The sequence below is a fragment of the Nicotiana tabacum genome, chromosome 7 (genome assembly GCF_000715075.1).
Source record: "Nicotiana tabacum cultivar K326 chromosome 7, ASM71507v2, whole genome shotgun sequence".
NCBI lineage: Eukaryota > Viridiplantae > Streptophyta > Magnoliopsida > Solanales > Solanaceae > Nicotiana > Nicotiana tabacum.
Window position 1 is genome coordinate 176,942,052 of NC_134086.1, and position 19,984 is coordinate 176,962,035.

Genomic DNA, 19,984 nt, shown 5'->3' on the forward strand with positions numbered 1-19,984 from the left:
TTTTTGGGCAGAAGCTATCTCTACAGCTTGTTATTGTTGTCAAGTGTGCTCCTTCTGCACCCTTGAACTTTAAGACTCCAGAGGAAATGTGGTCAGGTACTCCTACTAATTATTCTGATTTAAAGAATTTGGTTGTCCTGCATACATGCATGTAAATGATGGAAAATTATAGCCAGGGGATAAAAAGTGCATTTTCCTTGGGTATGCATCTGGGTGAAAGGATACCGACTATGGTATCCTGATCCCATGGCACCAAAATTTATAATTATCATAGATGTAACCTTTGATGAATCATTTATGTTACATAACAGAAAAGAGCAATACAGATAAAGGAAAAAATACATAGAAGTGGGTGGATGTTGAGATTGGCATTCCTTTTGAGCCAAGCTCACCAACTTTGAAGCAAAATACAGTTGAAACTCCTGAAGTTGAGCCAGAAGCTGAAATTCCTGAAGTTGAGACTCCTAAAATTGAACCGGAAGAAGAGGAGTATTCTATAGCCAAACATAGACCAAGAAGAGAAAGTAAGCAACCATTACGATTTGGAGATTATGTTGCAGTTGCTTTTTTAGTTGCACAGGAAACTGAAGAAATTGGAGAACCATCAAAATATTCAGAAGCAGTTTCTGATGTTGATTCAGCCAAGTGGCTGATTGCAACGAATGAAGAAATTGAGTCTCTCCACAATAATGGTACTTGGTCTCTCGTGAAGCCACTATCAGGAAAGAGAATTGTTGGTTACAAATGGGTCTTCAAGAAGGAATATGGCATTCCAAGGGTTGAAGATGCGAGGTATATGGCACAATTAGTTGCAAAAGGCTATAGTCAGGTACAAGGAGTTGATTTTAATGATATTTTTCACCTATTGTTAAACATAGCTCTATTGTTTCTTGCTTTCCTTAGTTGTCATGTATGATTTGGAATTAGAACAGCTTGATGTTAAGACATCTTTCTTACATGGCGAACTTGATGAACAAATATACATGCATCAACCCGAAGGATTTGAAATTGAAGGAAAGGAAGATCTTTCATGCCAAACCTCTCTAAAACAATGGTACGAGAGGTTTAATTCCTTTATGTTGGGTCATGGTTATTCGAGGAGCATGTATGATAGTTGTGTTTACTTTCGGAAGTTAAATGATGGTTCATTTGTGTACTTGTTACTATATGTTGATGACATGCTCATTATTGCTAGGGATTTGATAGAAATTCACAATTTAAAAAGTCAGCTTAAAAGTGAAATTGAGATGAAAGATTTGGGAGCAGCTAAGAAAATCCTTGGCATGGAGATTAAAAGAGACCGATGTCACGACCCGAATTTCTCGCCGTAGAGACCGTGATGGCGCCTAACATCGCACTTGTTAGGCAAGTCAATGTTAGAGTTATAATCACCTTTTTCCTTTTCATTTTCATAGTTAAGATTAACAAAGATAATTCAAACAGAAATAAAAGCGGAAGTACATATTTAACTGATTATCCTTATACTATTATCAAAATCGAATAGTTACCACCTAGAAACTAGTGCCACAACTCACGTACAGTCTATGAATAACTACAAGTATGGGTTTGAAAGAAGAGAATACATCTGTCTCGAAAAGAAATAAACAGAAATAAGGAAAACATAGGAGGGGACGCCAGGGCCTGCGGACACCTGCAGGACTACCTTAGGTCTCCTGAATGAAGTATCAGCAACCGACCTCTCGATCAGCCACTACCAGCTCCGAAATCTGCACAGAAAGTGTAGAGTGCAGTATCTATATAACCGACCCCATATACTGGTAAGTGTCGAGCCTAACCTCGACGAAGTAGTGACGAGGCTAAGGCGGGGCTTATACAATATAACCTCTAATAGCATATGATAAAACAAAAGGAAATACAGAACGAATTGAAACAGTAACTTGCAACAAAGTAAATACGAAACCCAGATATTTTGCTAGTACTCAGCTATAACCAATCCTTAAGAGAATTACAATGCTATGGAATAAAATCACAGTAGAGGAAGAATACATAAACAACGAAATGATCCCACCTTATACAAGTAACAATATGAACATTCACCCTTATTACTCCTTATTTCGGCGTGCAATCCGATCCCACCAGTCCACCCTTATTACTTCTCAATATATCACCCTTATTCCTCCTGTTGCAGCGTGCAACTCGATCCCACCTGTCCACCCTTATTACTCTTTGTTGCGACGTGTAATCCGATCCCACCAGACAATCACATTTCACCCTTATTCCTTATGTTGCAGCGTGCAACCCGATCACACCATATCAGTACCAATCACAAAATAAGAACAAGTATTTCACAATTTAGCTTAAAACCCTCCACAACATTTATACCTCAAACCAAAACAACGGGAAATCTATACCATTATGTAACTCCATCAGTTAAATACTACACATCGAGACCAACCAAAGTGTACCATGAAGCACCAATAAGCCAATTTAAACCAACAATGTAATATAATGAAACTAAGGAACAATTGATAACTTCAGTAGAGAAAACAATATTTAACAAGAAACAATTATACATGAAAACATCAATAAGCATGTAGCAGTTAAGACAGGAAAATAATATATTAAGAATGGGGAAGGGAACAAGACAAATAGATAATTTGGCGACGCATAGGTACTCCTCACCATACCTATACGCCACACACATGGAATTTCACATAGAAATTAAGTCGGGGATCCCTAATCCCTCAAGTCAAAGTTAGATCAAACACTTACCTCAAACCAACGGGCAATTCAAAGCTCAATTACCGCCTTACCTCTTGATTTCACCTCCAATCCACTCGTACCTAGTCATAATTAACTTAATAACATCAATTAACGCTAAAGAAATCAATTCCAATGCACAATTATAGATTTTCCAATATTTTTTCCGAAAAGTCAAAAAAGCGACCTCGGGCCCGCTTGGTCAAAATCCGAAATTCGGATCAAAACCCGATTACCCATTCACTCCCGAGCCCGGATATACAGTTGGTTTTTGGAATCCGACCCCAAATCGAGGTCTGAATCCCCAATTTATAAAAATCTCTAATTATACCCAAACCCCTAATTTCTACCATAGAAATCTTAGATTTTTGGTTGAAAATTCATGAAATGTGATGGAAAATTGAAAAAAAAGTGGGTTAGGATGACTTACCAAAGTTTTGGGGAAGAATTGGTCTTAGGAGAATCGCCTTTAGGGTTCTAGGATTTGAAAAATGTGGAGAATGGAGAAAATCCCGTCTAACTTATGTATTAAACAGTTGCAGATGTCGCATTTGCGAACCCCTCGCATTTCTACTGCCTTCGCAAATGCGAAGGCAGCAGAAATGCGAACATGCTCCTCCGCAAATGCGATGAAATGATCGCATTTGCGATCCCTGCCATTTCCCAGTTCACTTCGCAAATGCGAAGAAAGGCTCGCAATTGCGATAACTGCTTACCCAGCTTTCCTTCTCATTTGCGATGAAGGCCTCGCAAATGCGACCTCAACAGCGATCGCAAATGCGAACCTTGACCTCGCATTTGCGAGGTTTGAGGCCTGCAACACAGCTGAAGCATACCAGCTATATTTTCTAAGTTCCAAATCACTCCGTAGCCTATCCAAAACTCACTCGAGCCCTCGGGGCTCCAAACCAAACATGCACACAAGTCTTAAAATATCATACGAACTTGCTCATGCGATCAAATCGCCAAAATCACACCTAGAACTATGAATTTAGCACCAAATTGTATGAAATTTTCAAGATAGTTTCAAAACTTCTAACTTTTCAACCAAAGGCCCGAATCATATCAAATCAATTTCGTTTTTCACCAAATTTCACAGATAAGGTTTAAATATCAAAACGGACCTGTATCAGGCTCCGGAATCAAATACGAGCCCGATACTAACAAGATCAAATCTTTTAAATTAATACATTTTCAGTCTTATCAATTTCCTTCAAAAATTTATTTCCAGGGTTAGGGACCTCGAAATTCGATTCCGTGCATACGTCCAGGTCCCATATTTTACTACAGACCCTCCGTGACTGAAGGAACATGGGTCTGGGTCTGTTTACCCAAAACATTGATAGAAGTCAACAAAAATCAACTTTTTTGGCCAAAAATTATCATTTTCATAAATTTTTCACATAAGGGTTTTCCAGATACACCCCCGAACTACGCACACAAATCGAGAAAGAATAAAACGAGATTTTAAGACCTCGGAGCACAGAATCGAGTTCTAAAATAGGAGATGACACTTTAGGTCATCACAACCGAGAATCCAACAGGCTATTCCTGACCCAGAAGAAGTACTTGGAGAAAGTTTTGGAGAGGTTTGGCATGAAAGATGTTAAACGAGTTAGTGCCCCAATTATTGCTTATTTAAGTTATCAGCTGCTCAGTCACCATAGTTAGAGGAAGAAGAGAGGTATATGGTACATGTACCTTATTCCATCATAGTCAGCAATATTTATGTATGCAATAGTTTGTACACATCTAGACATATCACAAGTAGTGAACGTGGTAAGTCGGTATATGGCTTGCCCTGGTAAAGCACATTGGCAGGCTGTGAAATGGATTCTAAGATACTTGCGAGGTACTTCAAATACATGTTTGGAGTTTGGGAGAAATACTAACACTTTGGTTGGTTTTGTAGACTCAGATTATGCAGGTGATCTTGACAAAAGAAGATCACTAACAAGCTATATATTTTGCATTTTTGGTTGCGCTATCAATTGGAAAGCTACATTACAACATGTAGTAGCTTTATCTTCTACTGAAGCCGAATATATGGCACTAACCGAGGCAATCAAATAAGCCTTATGGTTGAAGCGTCTATTTGCTGAACTTAGTTTACACTAAAGTGATATTACCATTTTCTGTGAGAGTCAAAGTGCCATTCACTTTACTAAATACCAAATGTATCATGAGAGGACTAAGCACAATGTTATCAAATATTATTTATCCGAAAAATCATTTCTGATGGAAAAGTCTGTTCAGAAGATCAACACCACAAACAATCCTGCTGATATGTTCACAAGGCCTCTTCCAATTGGCAAGTTCAAGTTGTGCTTGAACTTGATTTCCATTTATGAAGAATAATTTAGCCCATATGGGCTTTTGCGGAGAAGGTCGAGCAAATTTACTATGTATAAGCCTAAATTAATGGTCATATTACAGTTTTACCAAAAATAAAATTTTAAGGTTTGCAAGTGAAAATTATTATTTCACTTGAAATAACACATTGATACAATGTGACGACCCAGCCGGTCGTCTTAAGAATTTACACCCCGATCCCCTATTAACTGCTTTTCCCAAGTTTATTTCTGCTATTTTGATTTATCGGGATGTTCGGTTTTGAGTTTCAGAGAGTTATGGGACACTTAGTCCCTAAATGAGAGCTTAAGTGTTGGAAAGTTGGCCGTAGTTGGAACAGTGTGAAGATGGCCTCGGAATGGAAATTCGATGGTTCCGTTAGCTCCGTTGGGTGATTTCGGGGTTAGGAGTGTATTCGGATTGTGTTTTGGAGGTGCGTAGCTAATTTAGGCTTGAAATGCCGAAAGTTGAATTTTTGGAATTTCCGGTCCGATAGTGAGTTTTTGATCCGAGGGTCATAATGATATTCCAGAAGTTGGAGTAGCTCCATAGTGTTGAATGTGACATGCTTGCAAAATTTTAGGTCATTCGGACGAGGTTCGATAGACTTTTTGATCAAAAGTGTATTTTTAGAATTTTTGGAATTCTTAGGCTAGAATCCGATGAAAAATAGGTGTTTTGATGTTGTTTTGAGCATTCCTAAGGTTGGAACAAGTTTTAATGATATTTTAGGATTGGTTGACATGTTTGGTTGAGGTCTTGGGGGCCTCAGATGTGTTTCGGATGCTCAACGGATCATTTTAAGTTGTAAAAATGTTGCAGATTTTGTTGAGCTGTTGCAGAGGAATTTTACTCTTCGCGTTCGCGAAGAGTCAGTTGAGGAAGATGAAAATTAAGCCTTCACATTCGCGAGGAAGGCACCGCGTTCGCGAAAGGCTAAGTGTTTGTACATCGCTTTCGCGTGGGTGGTGTCGTGTTCGCATAGAAGAAAATGAGCGGCTGAGTTTCAATAGATTTAATGCATCGCGTTCGCGATAGGTGGAACACGATCGTGAAGGCCTGTCTGTGTAAAGAATCGTGTTCGTGAGGTATTGGCCGCGATCGCGTAATAGGAAAAATGGTCAAAATTATTTTGTGCTTCGTGAACGAAAGGGTTTGACCGCGTTCGTGAAGAAAGAATTACCTGGGTAGATATAAGATTTCAAAATCTAAGGTTTAGCCATTTTTATCAAAACTTAAGCTTGGGAGCTCGTATTTGAGCGAGATTTTGAGGGATTTTCAGAGATATCGATTGGGTAACGATTCTAGACTCTTTTTTGCTTGTAATCCATTAATCTAAACATGAATTCATCCTTTAATTTCGAAATTTGTATGAAAATTGGGAAAAAGTTCTTAGACCAAGAAATTGAGTTTTGATTGGGGGTTTGACATCAGATTTGGATAATTTTGATATGGTTAGACTCTTGAGAGTTTAAGGATTCTAAAACTATAAATTTTACCCGATTCCGAGATGTGGGCTTGAGGGGTGTTTTGGTCATTTTACCTAATTTCGCATATTAGCTTAGAATTTAATTGTAGAATCAGTTAGTTGAAGTGTTATTTACATTATGCGATTGAATTGAATAGATTTGGGTCATCTGGAGTCGAGTACTCGTGGCAAGAGCATGGTTTCGGGTTGATTTGAGCTGGTTTGAGGTAAGTGGCTTGTCTAACCTTGTGTGGGGTACCTTCCTCATAGGATATGATATATTTGATAATTGAAACGCCTTGTACGTGAGGTGACGAGTGCGTACTTGAGCTAATTGTTGAAAATCCGATTTTTCCTTAAGTATTTCAATTGAGTTCTTTTTCCTGTTTTATTCTACTTGAGTATTTAGCCTGTTGCTAGTTTAGGAAAGCATGTTTAGTTGACTTAATTGCCTATTTTCCTAAACTGCCTTAACATTATGTGAAGTATGTTAGGCTAGAATTAACTGTTTACTTGGTACGGAATTTAGCTTAATTGGGTATTCTTGTGTTCTTACTATGTGTTTTTACTTTGGGACTACGGGACAATATCCTGGAGATCTCCTGTACGTATTTATGATCTCAACTGAGGTGCAGGGTACCAAGAGATCCCTGGCACGTATATTGAGGATACCAAGAGATCCTCGGGATACCAAGAGATCCCTAGCATATATTGAGGATACCAAGAGATCCTCGGGATACCAAAAGATCCCTAGCATATATTGAGGATACCAAGAGATCCTCGGGATACCAAGAGATCCCTAGCATATAATTGAGGATACTAAGAGATCCTCGGGATACCAAGAGATCCCTAGCATATATTGAGGATACCAAGAGATCCTCGGGATACCAAGAGATCCCCGGTTATCATCCTTGTTATGAGTGGTACTTCCTTGTGGTTTGCCTTCATCTCTGTTTCCGTTATTGTACTCTTATTATCCTGTGTATATTCTTACTGTAGATTTTCAGTTGCACTAGTTATCTTATTCTGTCATCTTTATATTTTATTTAACCTCAGTAGGGCCCTGACTTTCCTCGTCACTACCTAACCGAGGTTAGGATTGGCACTTACTGAGTACCGATGTGGTGTACTCATGCCCCTTTTGCGCATGTTTTTCATGTGCAGATCCAGGTACCGCTACTCAGGCCTATCATACTTAAGCAGGCGACTGCTCTTGAAACTTCGAGGTACATCTGCCACATCCGCAGACTGCGAAGTTCCTTTCTATTCCTGCTTTTAGTATTTAGCCCTTCTTTATTTTTCTGTTCTTATTAGACATTCCGGAGTTAGAGCTATGTAGTATTGATCTTACCTTGTGATTCGTGGGTTTTCGGGCCTTGGATCTATGTATTGGATAGTGAGAGTTAAACATTGTGTATGCCGAGAGGCACATTTAAACATTGTTATTACTTTATTACTGTTTTAAAATATTTTACTTCTGCAAATTTTAGTTTTCTTCCGTAATTTACGCTTACCTAGTCGTAGAGACTAGGTGCCGTCACGATGGTTCACGAAGGGCGAACCGGGGTCATGACAAGTTGGTATCAGAGCTCTAGGTTCATAGGAGCCATGGATCACAAACTGGTTTATTGGAGTCTCGTTGATCGGTACGGAGATATTTGTACTTATCTACGAGAGGTTATGTAACTATTAGGAAAATTTCCACTTCATTTGATTCCTTGTCATGCGATATTTTGACATCACAATTCTAAACTTCTGTCTTCTATTTTCTCACAGATGGTGAGGACATATGCTACCCGAGATGATTAGGCACCCATGCCCCCTATTGCAGCCGTCAAAGGCCAAGGTCGGGGTAGAGGCCGAGGACACGCACGTGGTGCAGCCAGAGCACCTGCGCGAGCTGCCACCGAGGTACCACCCACAGTTCTAGTTGGAGTCCAGGCACCTGATACGCCTACTGCTACTACTACTCCAGCGCTTCAGGAAATTTTGGCACAGTTCATGAGCATGTATACCACCTTGGCTCAGGCAGGGTTGCTTCCCCTTACTACAACCACATCTCAGGACGGGGGAGGAGCACAGACTCCCATTGCCCGCACTCCTGAGAAGCAAGTGCATGTTGAGCAGGCCCTTGAGATTATTCCTGGACCGTTTGCAGTGCCAGTTCAGCCTGAGGATAGGGCAGCAGTTTTCGAGGAGGAGGAGCTGAGGCTTGAGAGGTTTAAGAAGTACAAGCCTCCTGTATTTAGCGTTCTAGCATCGGAGGATGCTTTGGGATTTCTAGATGAGAGCTACCGCATTCTCCGTACCATGGATATATCAGGATCGAGCGGGGTTTCCTTCAATACTTTCTAGCTTTGAGGAGCCGCCTATGAGTGGTGGCGCACCTATGAGTTAGACAGTCCGGATAAGGTTGCTTCACTGACTTGAACTCAGTTTTCAAATCTGTTCCTAAGAAAGTATGTTCCTCAGAGCCTCAGGGACGTACGGCACACAGAGTTTGAGCATTTGCGCCAGGGTACTATGACTGTCTCAGAGTATGTTGTCCGTTACACCAGTTTGGCTAGGCATGCACCAGCCTTGAATTCTACCGTTCGCGAGAGAGTTTGCTGGTTTATTGAGGGCTTTATTCCCAGCATCAAGTCTAGCATGGCTCGTGAGTTGGATATGGATATTTCTTATTAGCAGGTGGTGAGCATTGCTAGGAGGATTGAGGGTATGCATGCTAGGGAGAGAGAGGAGAGGTAGGCCAAGAGGTCTCAAGAGTCGGGTCATTATTCTGGTGCTCGTACCCCAGCTGCAGGTCATCATGGTAGGGGTTATATGAGTCATCCTATTCATTCAGCTCTTCCAGCAACCAGTAGTGCTCCAGCTCCTCCTAGGCCTCAGGAGCCTTATTATGCACCTCCGATTTCTAGCGCGCCTCCTGTGCGGGGTGCTTTCAGAGGTCAGTCCAGCAGACCTGGTCCGAGCTAGTCACAGTTGCCACGTCCTCCTAGAGCTTGTATTGAGTGTGGTGATATACGCCACGTCGTGAGGGATTGCCCTAGACTTGGGAGGAGTGCACCTCCACAGACTTCTCAGCCACAGCGTGCCCCGCAGAGTTCACAAGCTATGATTATAGCTCCAGTTACTACCCCATCTGCTCAGCCAGCTAGAGGTAGAGGTCGCCCTACAGGGGGAGGCCAGGCTAGATACTATGCCCTTCCTGCCCGTACCGAGGTTGTAACCTCTGATTCTGTCATTACAGGTATTATATTAGTTTGCCATAGAGATGCATCAGTTCTATTCGATCCAGGCTCTACTTACTCTTATGTGTCTTCATATTTTGCTCCGCATTTGGGTGTATCTCGGGATTATTTGAGTTCCCCTGTTTATGTTTCTACTCTTGTGGGAGATTCTCTTGTTGTGGACCGCATTTTTCGGTCGTGTTTGGTTGCTCTTAGTGGTTTTGAGACTAGAACCAATTTATTGTTGCTTAGCATGGTAGATTTTGACATTATCTTGGGCATGGGCTGGTTGTCGCCCCATTATACTATTCTTGATTGTCACACCAAAATCGTGACACTGGTTATGCCAGGTGTACTACGTGTTGAGTGGAGGGGTACTTTAGATCACAATCCTAGTAGAGTTATTTCTTTTCTTAAAGCTCGGCGTATGGTTGAGAAGGGGTGTGATGTGTACTTAGCTTATGTGAGAGATGTAAGTGTTGATACCCCTTTAGTTGATTCAGTCCCAGCAGTACGGGATTTTCCCGATGTGTTTCCAACTGATCTTCTTAGCATGCCGCCTGATAGAGATATTGATTTTGGCATTGATCTGTTGCCGAGCACTGAACCCATTTCTATTCCTCCGTATCATATGACTTCTCCTAAGTTAAAGGAGTTGAAGGATCAGTTATAGGAATTGCTTGATAAGGGTTTTATTCGGCCTAGTGTATCACCTTGGGGTGCTCCTGTCTTGTTTGTGAAGAAGAAAGATGGTTTCATGCGTATGTGCATTGATTATCGCCAGTTGAACAAGGTTATAGTGAAGAACCATTATCCTTTGCCTCGTATTGATGATCTATTTGACCAGTTTTAGGGTGCATGGGTGTTTTCTAAGATTGATTTGCGCTCAGGTTATCATTAGTTGAAGATTCGGGAGCCAGATATCCCGAAGACTACTTTCAGGACTCGGTATGGTCATTACGAGTTCCTTGTTATGTCATTTGGACTGACCAATGCCCCAGCAGCCTTTATGCATTTGATGCACATTGTGTTCCGGCCATATCTTGACTCATTCGTCATTGTCTTTATTGATGATATTCTGGTGTATTCCCGAAGTCAGGAAGATCATGAGCAGCATCTGAGGACTATGCTTCAGACTTTGAGAGAGAAGAAGTTATATGCTAAGTTCTCAAAATGTGAGTTTTGGTTGGATTCAGTGGCATTCCTAGGCCATGTGGTATCGAGTGAGGGTATTCGGGTGGATCCGAAGAAGATATATGCCGTGCAGAGTTGGCCCAGACCATCCTCAGCTACCGAGATCCGCAGTTTCCTTGGTTTGGCGGGCTACTACCGTCATTTTGTGGAGGGTTTTTCATCGACTGCAGCCCCTATGACCAAGTGGACTCAGAAGGGTGCTCCGTTCTAGTGGAAGGAGGAGTGTAAGGCGAGCTTTCAGAAGCTCAAGATAGTTTTGACCACAGCCCCAATTTTTATACTACCTACAGGTTTGGGGTCTTATACGGTCTATTATGATGCCTCGAGGCTTGTCCTCAGAGCGGTGTTGATGCAGGACGGTAAGGTGATTACCTACGCATCTAGACAATTGAAGATACATGAGAAGAACTACCCTGTTCATGACCATGAGTTAGCTACCATTGTTCACGCCCTGAAGATTTGGTGTCATTACTTATTTGGTGTGCCTTGTGAGATTTATACTGACCATCAGAGCTTGCAGCACCTGTTCAAGCAAAAGGATCTAAATTTGCGCAGAGGAGGTGGTTAGAGTTGCTAAAGGACTATGATATCACCATTTTGTATCACCCGGGCAAGGCCAATGTAGTGGCTGATGCCTTGAGTCGTCGGGCGGAGAGTTTGGGGAGTTTGACATATTTACCAACACCGGAGAGGCCTATGGCGATGGTTGTTTAGGCCTTAGCCAACCAGTTTATGATATTGGATCTTTTAGAGCCCAGTCGGGTTCTAGCTTGTGTGGTTTCTCGGTCTTCCTTATTTGATCGTACCAGGGAGCGATAGTATGATGACCCTCATTTGCTTGTCCTCAAGGACAAGGTTCAACATGGTAATGCCAGAGATGTGACTATTGGCGATGATGGGATATTGAGGATGCAGGGTCGAATTTGCGTACCCAATGTTGATGGGCTTCGAGAGTTGATTCTAGAGGAGGACCATAGCTTGCGGTATTCTATCCATCCGGGTGTCGCGAAAATGTATCAGGATTTGAGGCAGCACTACTGGTGGAGGCGGATGAAGAAAGATATAGTTGGATTCGTAGCTTGGTGTCTCAACTGTCAGCAGGTGAAGTATGAGCACCATAGACCGGGTGAGTTGCTTCAGCAAATAGAGATTACGGAGTGGAAGTGGGAGCGAATCACCATGGACTTTGTAGTTGGGCTCCCATGGACTTTGAGGAAGTTTGATGTTGTTTGGGTGATTGTGGATCGACCGACCAAGTCCGCTCATTTTATTCCTGTGTGTACTACTTATTCCTCAGAGCGGTTGGCGGAGATTTATATCCAGGAGATTGTTAGTCTGCATGGAATTCCAGAGTCCATCATTTCAGATAGAGGTACTCAGTTCATATCACGGTTCTGGAGGACCGTTAAGCATGAGTTGGGTACTCGGGTGGAGTTAAGTACAATATTTCACCCTCAGACGGACGGACAGTCCGAGCGCACTATTCAGATTCTTGAGGATATGCTCTGTGCGTGTGTAATTGAGTTTAGAGGGTATTGGGATCACTTCTTGCCATTGGTGGAGTTTGCTTACAACAACATCTATCAGTCCAGCATTCAGATGGCACCGTATGAGGCTTTATACGGTAGGCGGTGCAGATCTCCGGTCGGTTGGTTTGAGCCGGTTGAGGCCAGATTATTGGGCACAGACTTAATTCAGGATGTGTTGGAGAAGGTTAAGGTGATTCAGGATAGACTCCGCACAGCCCAGTCCAAACAGAAGAGTTACACGGACCGGAAGGTTCGTGATGTTTCCTATATGGTTGGAGAGCGGGTTCTGCTTCGGGTTTCACCTATGAAGGGCGTTATGAGATTCGGGAATAAAGGAAAGTTAAGCCCGAGATTTATTGGACCTTTTGAGATATTGATGCGTGTTGGGGAGGTTGCTTATGAGCTTGCCTTACCTCCCAGCTTGGCCGGAGTTCATCCGGTATTCTATGTTTCGATGCTCCGAAGGTATCACAGTGATCCATCGCACGTGTTGGATTTCAGTTCAGTCCAGTTGGACAAGGATAGATCTTATGTTGAGGAGCCAGTGGCAATATTGGACAGGCAGGATAGAAAGCTGAGGTCAAAGAACATTGCTTCGGTAAAGGTTCAGTGACGGGGCCAGCCGGTCGAGGAGAAGACCAGGGAGACTGAGCAGGATATGTGTAGCCGTTACCCTCATCTTTTTACTACTTCAGGTATGTCTCTATGCTCGTTTGAGGATTAAGTGTAGGAGGATGTGACGACCCGACCGGTCGTCTTAAGAATTTACGCCCCAATCCCCTATTAACTGCCTTTTCCAAGTTTATTTCTGCTATTTTGATTTGTCGGGATGTTCGATTTTGAGTTTCGGAGAGTTATGGGACACTTAGTCCCTAAATGAAAGCTTAAGTGTTGGAAAGTTGGTCGTAGTCGGAACAGTGTGAAAACGGCCTCGGAATGGAAATTCGATGGTTCCGTTAGCTCCGTTGGGTGATTTCGGGGTTAGAAGTGTATTCGAATTGTGTTTTGGAGGTTCGTAGCTAATTTAGGCTTGAAATGCCGAAAATTGAATTTTTGGAATTTCCGGTCCGATAGTGAGTTTTTGATCTGAGGGTCGTAATGGAATTCCAGAAGTTGGAGTAGCTCCATAGTGTTGAATGTGACATGCGTGCAAAATTTTAGGTCATTCGGACGAGGTTCGATAAACTTTTTGATCAAAAGTGTATTTTTAGAGTTTTTGGAATTCTTAGGCTTGAATCCGATGAAAAATAGGTGTTTTGATGTTGTTTTGAGCATTCCGAAGGTTGGAACAAGTTTTAATGATGTTTTAGGATTGGTTGACATGTTTGGTTGAGGTCTCGGGGGCCTCAGATGTGTTTCGGATGCTCAACGAATCATTTTAAGTTGTAAAAATGTTGCAGATTTTGTTGAGCTGTTGCAGAGGAATTTTACTCTTCGCGTTCGCGAAGAGTCAGTTGAGGAAGGTGAAAATTAAGCCTTCACATTCGCGAGGAAGGCACCGCGTTCGCAAAAGGCTAAGTGTTTGTACATCGCTTTCGCGTGGGTGGTGTCGTGTTCGCATAGAAGAAAATGAGCGGCTGAGTTTCAGTAGATTTAATGCATCGTGTTCGCGATAGGTGGAACACGATCGTGAAGGCCTGTCTGTGCAAAGAATCGTGTTCGTGAGGTATTGGCCGCGATTGCGTAATAGGAAAAATGGTCAAAATTATTTTGTGCTTCGTGAACGAAAGGGTTTGACCGCGTTCGTGAAGAAAGAATTACCTGGGTAGATATAAGATTTCAAAATCTAAGGTTTAGCCATTTTTATCAAAACTTAAGCTTGGGAGCTCGTATTTGAGCGAGATTTTGAGGGATTTTCAGAGATATCGATTGGGTAACGATTCTAGACTCTTTTTTGCTTGTAATCCATTAATCTAAACATGAATTCATCCTTTAATTTCGAAATTTGTATGAAAATTGGGAAAAAGTTCTTAGACCAAGAAATTGAGTTTTGATTGGGGGTTTGACATCAGATTTGGATAATTTTGATATGGTTAGACTCGTGAGAGTTTGAGGATTCTAAAACTATAAATTTTACCCGATTCCGAGACGTGGGCCCAAGGGGCGCCTTTGTCATTTTACCTAATTACGCGTATTAGCTTAGAATTTAATTGTAGAATCAATTGCTTGAAGTGTTATTTACATTATGAGATTGAATTGAATAGATTTGGGCCATTTGGAGTCGAGTACTCGTGGCAAGAGCGTGGTTTCGGGTTGATTCGAACTGGTTCGAGGTAAGTGGCTTGTCTAACCTTGTGTGGGGGACATTTCCCTTAGGATATGATATATTTGATAATTGAAACGCCTTGTACGTGAGGTGACAAGTGCGTACGTGAACTAATTGTTGAAAATTCGGTTTCTCCTTAAGTATTTCAATTGAGTTCTTTTTCCTGTTTTATTCTACTTGCGTATTTAGCCTGTTTCTAGTTTAGGAAAACATGTTTAGTTGACTTAATTGCCTATTTACCTAAACTGCCTTAATTGCATTACGTGAAGTATGTTAGGCTAGAATTAACTGTTTACTTGGTACAGAATTTAGCTTAATTGGGTATTATTGTGTTGCTACTGTGTGTTTTTACTTTGGGACTACGGGATGACATCCCGGGAGATCCCATGTACGTATTTATGATCTGAACTGAGGTGCGGGATACCAAGAGATCCCTGACATGTATATTGAGGATACCAAGAGATCCTCGGGATACCAAGAGATCCCTAGCATATATTGAGGATACTAAGAGATCCTCGGGATACCGAGAGATCCCTAGCATATATTGAGGATACCAAGATATCCCTAGCATATATTGAGGATACCAAGAGATCCTCAAGATACCAAGAGATCCCCGGTTATCATCCTTGTTATGAGTGGTACTTCCTTGTGGTTTGCCTTCATCTATGTTTCCGTTATTGTACTCTTATTATCCTGTATAATTCTTACTGTAGATTCTTAATTGCACTGCTTATCTTATCCTGTCATCTTTATATTTTATTTAACCTCAGTATAGCCCTGACCTTCCTCGTCACTACCCAACCAAGGTTAGGCTTGGCACTTACTGAGTATCGTTGTGATATACTCATTCCCCTTCTGCTCATGTTTTTCATGTGCAGATCCAGGTACCGCTACTCAGGCCTATCATCCTTGAGGAGGCGACTGCTCTAGAGACTTCGAGGTACATCTATCGCGTCGCAAACCGAGAAGTCCCTTTCTATTCCTGCTTTTAGTATTTAGCCTTTTTGTATTTTTCTGTTCTTATTAGACATTCCGGAGTTACAGCTATGTAGTATTGATCTTAGCTTGTGATTCGTGGGTTTCTGGGTCTTGGATCTATGTATTGGATAGTGAGAGTTAAACATGGTGTATGCCGAGCGGCACATTTAAACACTGTTATTACTTTATTACTGTTTTAAAATGTTTTACTTCCGCAAATTTTGGTTTTCTTCTGCAATTTAGGCTTACCTAGTCGTAGAGACTAGGTCTCGTCACGATGGTTTACGGAGGGCGAACCGGAGTCGTGACATACAATGTGTCATTAAATAGTAAAAATATTGTATCACCAATGAATAGGAAGTGACATAATGTTAAGAGAGAGATATTATAAGTGTTAGTCAAATAATTTTGTTATTAAATGACTTTTCAATTATTTTTGCATAATATAGTAGAAAATATTAGGTTGAGCAAATGAGATTACAGTACTTATATTTGAATTGATCAAATTGAAATTGATATTCTATGATAAATACTTGATACTCTTACTATCCTTGGATCGTCTTCTCCGGGCTATGCATATTGACTCCTACAAACGATTTATTGCAGACTTTATTAACTTTCATGTATGTTTACTGTATTGTTCTTTTTGATTTTATAGAAAAATCGTCATGTGTAAATACGTAATGGCACATATTTTAATCTTATAGTGAACTTGATTATCATCTTTGATGATATAAACTGAAAAGGTTAACTCATATGAAGAATCACGAGCTACGTGCATGAGACACTAAAGGAAATGACAAAAACTAAAATAGTTATAAAAGAAAAAGGTCTTTGTTTACATCATTGATAAGATTATTTTCTAAAGTTTATTTAATAATTTTAGAATTCGACGTGGAAAGTTGATAAGGAGTTTATGACTAGGAATGTTAAAAAGAACTCAAAAAAAAAATTAGACAAATTGAATCAAACTAATTTAAAGTTAAACCTCAAATAAAAAAGATGTGAATACTTACTATTTTATAATGACTCTATAAAACTATAGGCATTATGTTGAGCCCGAGCGCAAGCCGGACTTCACTTGCTAATTATTTGAAAAATTAGCATTCTATAACAACACATAACAGATATTGGTAATTTTTTAGCCTTAGATTAGGTTTGGCAAAGATATCCCCAAACAATTGGCATTATATAGCAAAATCTTAAAAAAAACTACTCTCTTTTATATTCTCTCTAAAAAAAAACTACACGCTTATTTTGGTTTGCCTCCCCTTTCTCTCCTTGCATTTCTTCTTCTATCTCTTCTCTTTTGCTCTCATAGTTTAGCAAAAATTCTTGCAAATTATGCAACAAAAAAAAAATCAACGGGATGGAAAGGTAAGATTGGAGAAAATCATAAGCAAAAAACTAAGAGAGAAAAAATATATTTCAACTTTGTTTTTCTTCTCTCCCTTTTTTTTTTTTTTTTGGTTGGATTCAATGAGTGGGTGTGATTGAAATTGGTTGAAAATACCTAAACGAGGTTATATATAAAATTTGAGCAAGATTAGCAAAAACTAAGAGAGAAAAAATATATTTCAACTTTGTTTTCTTCTCTCTTTCATTTTTTGGTGGGATTGAATGAGCGGGTGTGATTGAAATCGGTTGAAAATATCTAAACGAGGCTATATACAAAATTTGAGCAAGATTAGAAGTGATTTAGACTGGTTTCAGGTAAAAAATTTAGACCTAAAAATCCAACTGCGACATGTGTATATCACGTTGTATATCGTGTACATCAGCATATATCACGTTGTATATCGTGTACATCAGCATATATCACACACAAGTTTTTAAGGACATATGTGTATATCACTTTGTATATTGTGTATACAACACAATTTTTTATCGATGCCCGTGTATATCATATTGTATATCGTATATATAACACATATTTTCATGGATATACACAAATACATATAATATATATGAGATATCAATATACAAAGAAAATTAATTTTTGATATACACAAAGAAGAAAAATAAACTTGTGATATCTATTTTGGTATACACATGTCCGATGTGATATACACTATTATATACAAATAATACAATATTATTATTGTGATATACATTGATACAAAGGCAGCAATAACTATATATATAATTTTATATTATTGATATACAAACAATAATATTATTATATACAGAGAATGAAAATAAAATTTTAATATACATGTTGATATAGACAAAGAAGAAAAAAAGTTGTGATATACATATTATTATTGTGATATACATTTATTGGCTATTTGATGCCAATATTTATAACTAGGGCTATTTTCTGCCAATTATATGGGTATATTGTTATAGGAAGTTTTACATCCTATAGCAAATGTTAACACCTTATTAATATTAAATAAATATCATTTAAATAAATTATATTCTGTAGATACCATTTATGGTTTATAGCAAAATTTTTAATTTTGGTTATCTCCTACACTTAAGCCACTAAACACGTTATTTTTTATTTTTCTCTCTCCCTTTTTGGATATTTCTCTCTCATAATTACCGTATTTCATTAAAATTTCTCAATACATGCTCTTTCTCTCTCTTATTTTGATACACTATATTCTCTTTCCCATTCCATATAAACTCGCCCAAAACCAGAGAAACTCTCACCCACACCGCTGCTTTCTTCCCCAATCTCGGCATAAATCCTAATTTTCTCTAGATTGTTGTCATTTGTTTCTATAATTAGTGTGGTAAGTATTTAAATTTTTTGATTTTCTCTATTTTTATTTATTCTCAACATCTCTACTCACCAACCTTTCTTTAACCAACAGTATCCAAGCGTATTCTCACAATGTCTAATTCAACACCCCGCAAGTTGATTACCAGAGGTATATCCACTAAAATTCTCACTTTCGATGGGCCCTCTTTCTCCTTGCAAATCACTCAAGGGGAATTGGATGAAGGTTTAGCCAAAAATATGGCATTGGAGAAGAGAACAAAATCTCGCCATGACAAGTTCAAAGAAACCCAAGTTGAGAAATCATTGAAGGAAACAAGACTTCCCATTGCGGAAAAGAGGAAAAAAACATATTTCTGAAGCTTCATCTGTCAAGAGGAAGGAGGTTGAAGCAAGTAAAAGCTCGGATACACTGGAAGAAAAGGTAATTTCTGATGTATTCATCTGTATTGTTGATGTATTCATCTGTATTTACATGTATAAACCTGTTGACTTCTCTGTTTTTTATGTATATATAATTGTATTTATAAGGATTTTCAAAGTTTCCATCACTGTTTTATTCTAATTGCAATGTCTTTTTTTGTTGTATGCGTATGCATTATATGTGTACATATATTTCTAGCACTGATATTTTACTTTAGTTTATTTTTGCAGTTTGTATTTAGTTGTATTCATATGTATTCATATCAGTTTTACTATGAAATATGTGTTGTATTCAGTTGTATTTATTCTTATTAAATGCAGGGAATTAAGTTGTTTGTGAAAAAATAGCCTATATTTGCACCGCATATCAGTGCATATACTAACGCAGACATAGTCTCCGAGCTAAAAGAAAATCTTACTCCAGAGTAGTACCAACAACTAGGTAATGCATGTTTTGAAAATTTCCTTCAAATGAAGCGTTGTGGAGTCCAACATCAACTCTTCAGATGCTTCATGGCTCTCCAGTTAGAAGGAAGTCCTGACAATATATTTGCAATACACGTCAATGGTACTTCATTATCTTTCTCAATAAGGGAGTTTGCGCTTGTGACTGGCCTCAAATGTTTTGATAACCCTGCTGATTTTGAGTTCAATGAAAAGGTTCCTAACCAGATTATTGAGATACACTTTGGAGGTGCCAATCTTGTCAAGAAGAAAGATTTGATGAAATGCTTTGCTGACAAGAACTGGGGTCACGACAACGATGGAGATGCCTTAAAGATAGTTGTGTTGTATTTAATACACACCTTCATTTTTTCATCCGAGAAGAACAGCACAACCATCCCAAGGCTGCATTTTGACTTGGTCGAGAGTGGGCGCTATTCTGAATATCCATGGGGTATAAAAGCATTTGAAAGCCTGACAAAATCTATTAGCAAGAAGATGGATGCTCAGAAGAAGTACTACAGGATAACTGGGATGCCCCTAGCTATGCAAGTGTGATTTTATGAGTGCTGTTCAAATGTTGATCCCAAAATTGCACTCCGAGTTGATAACGTGGTCCCTAGAATACTCAATTGGAGATCCACCGAAAAT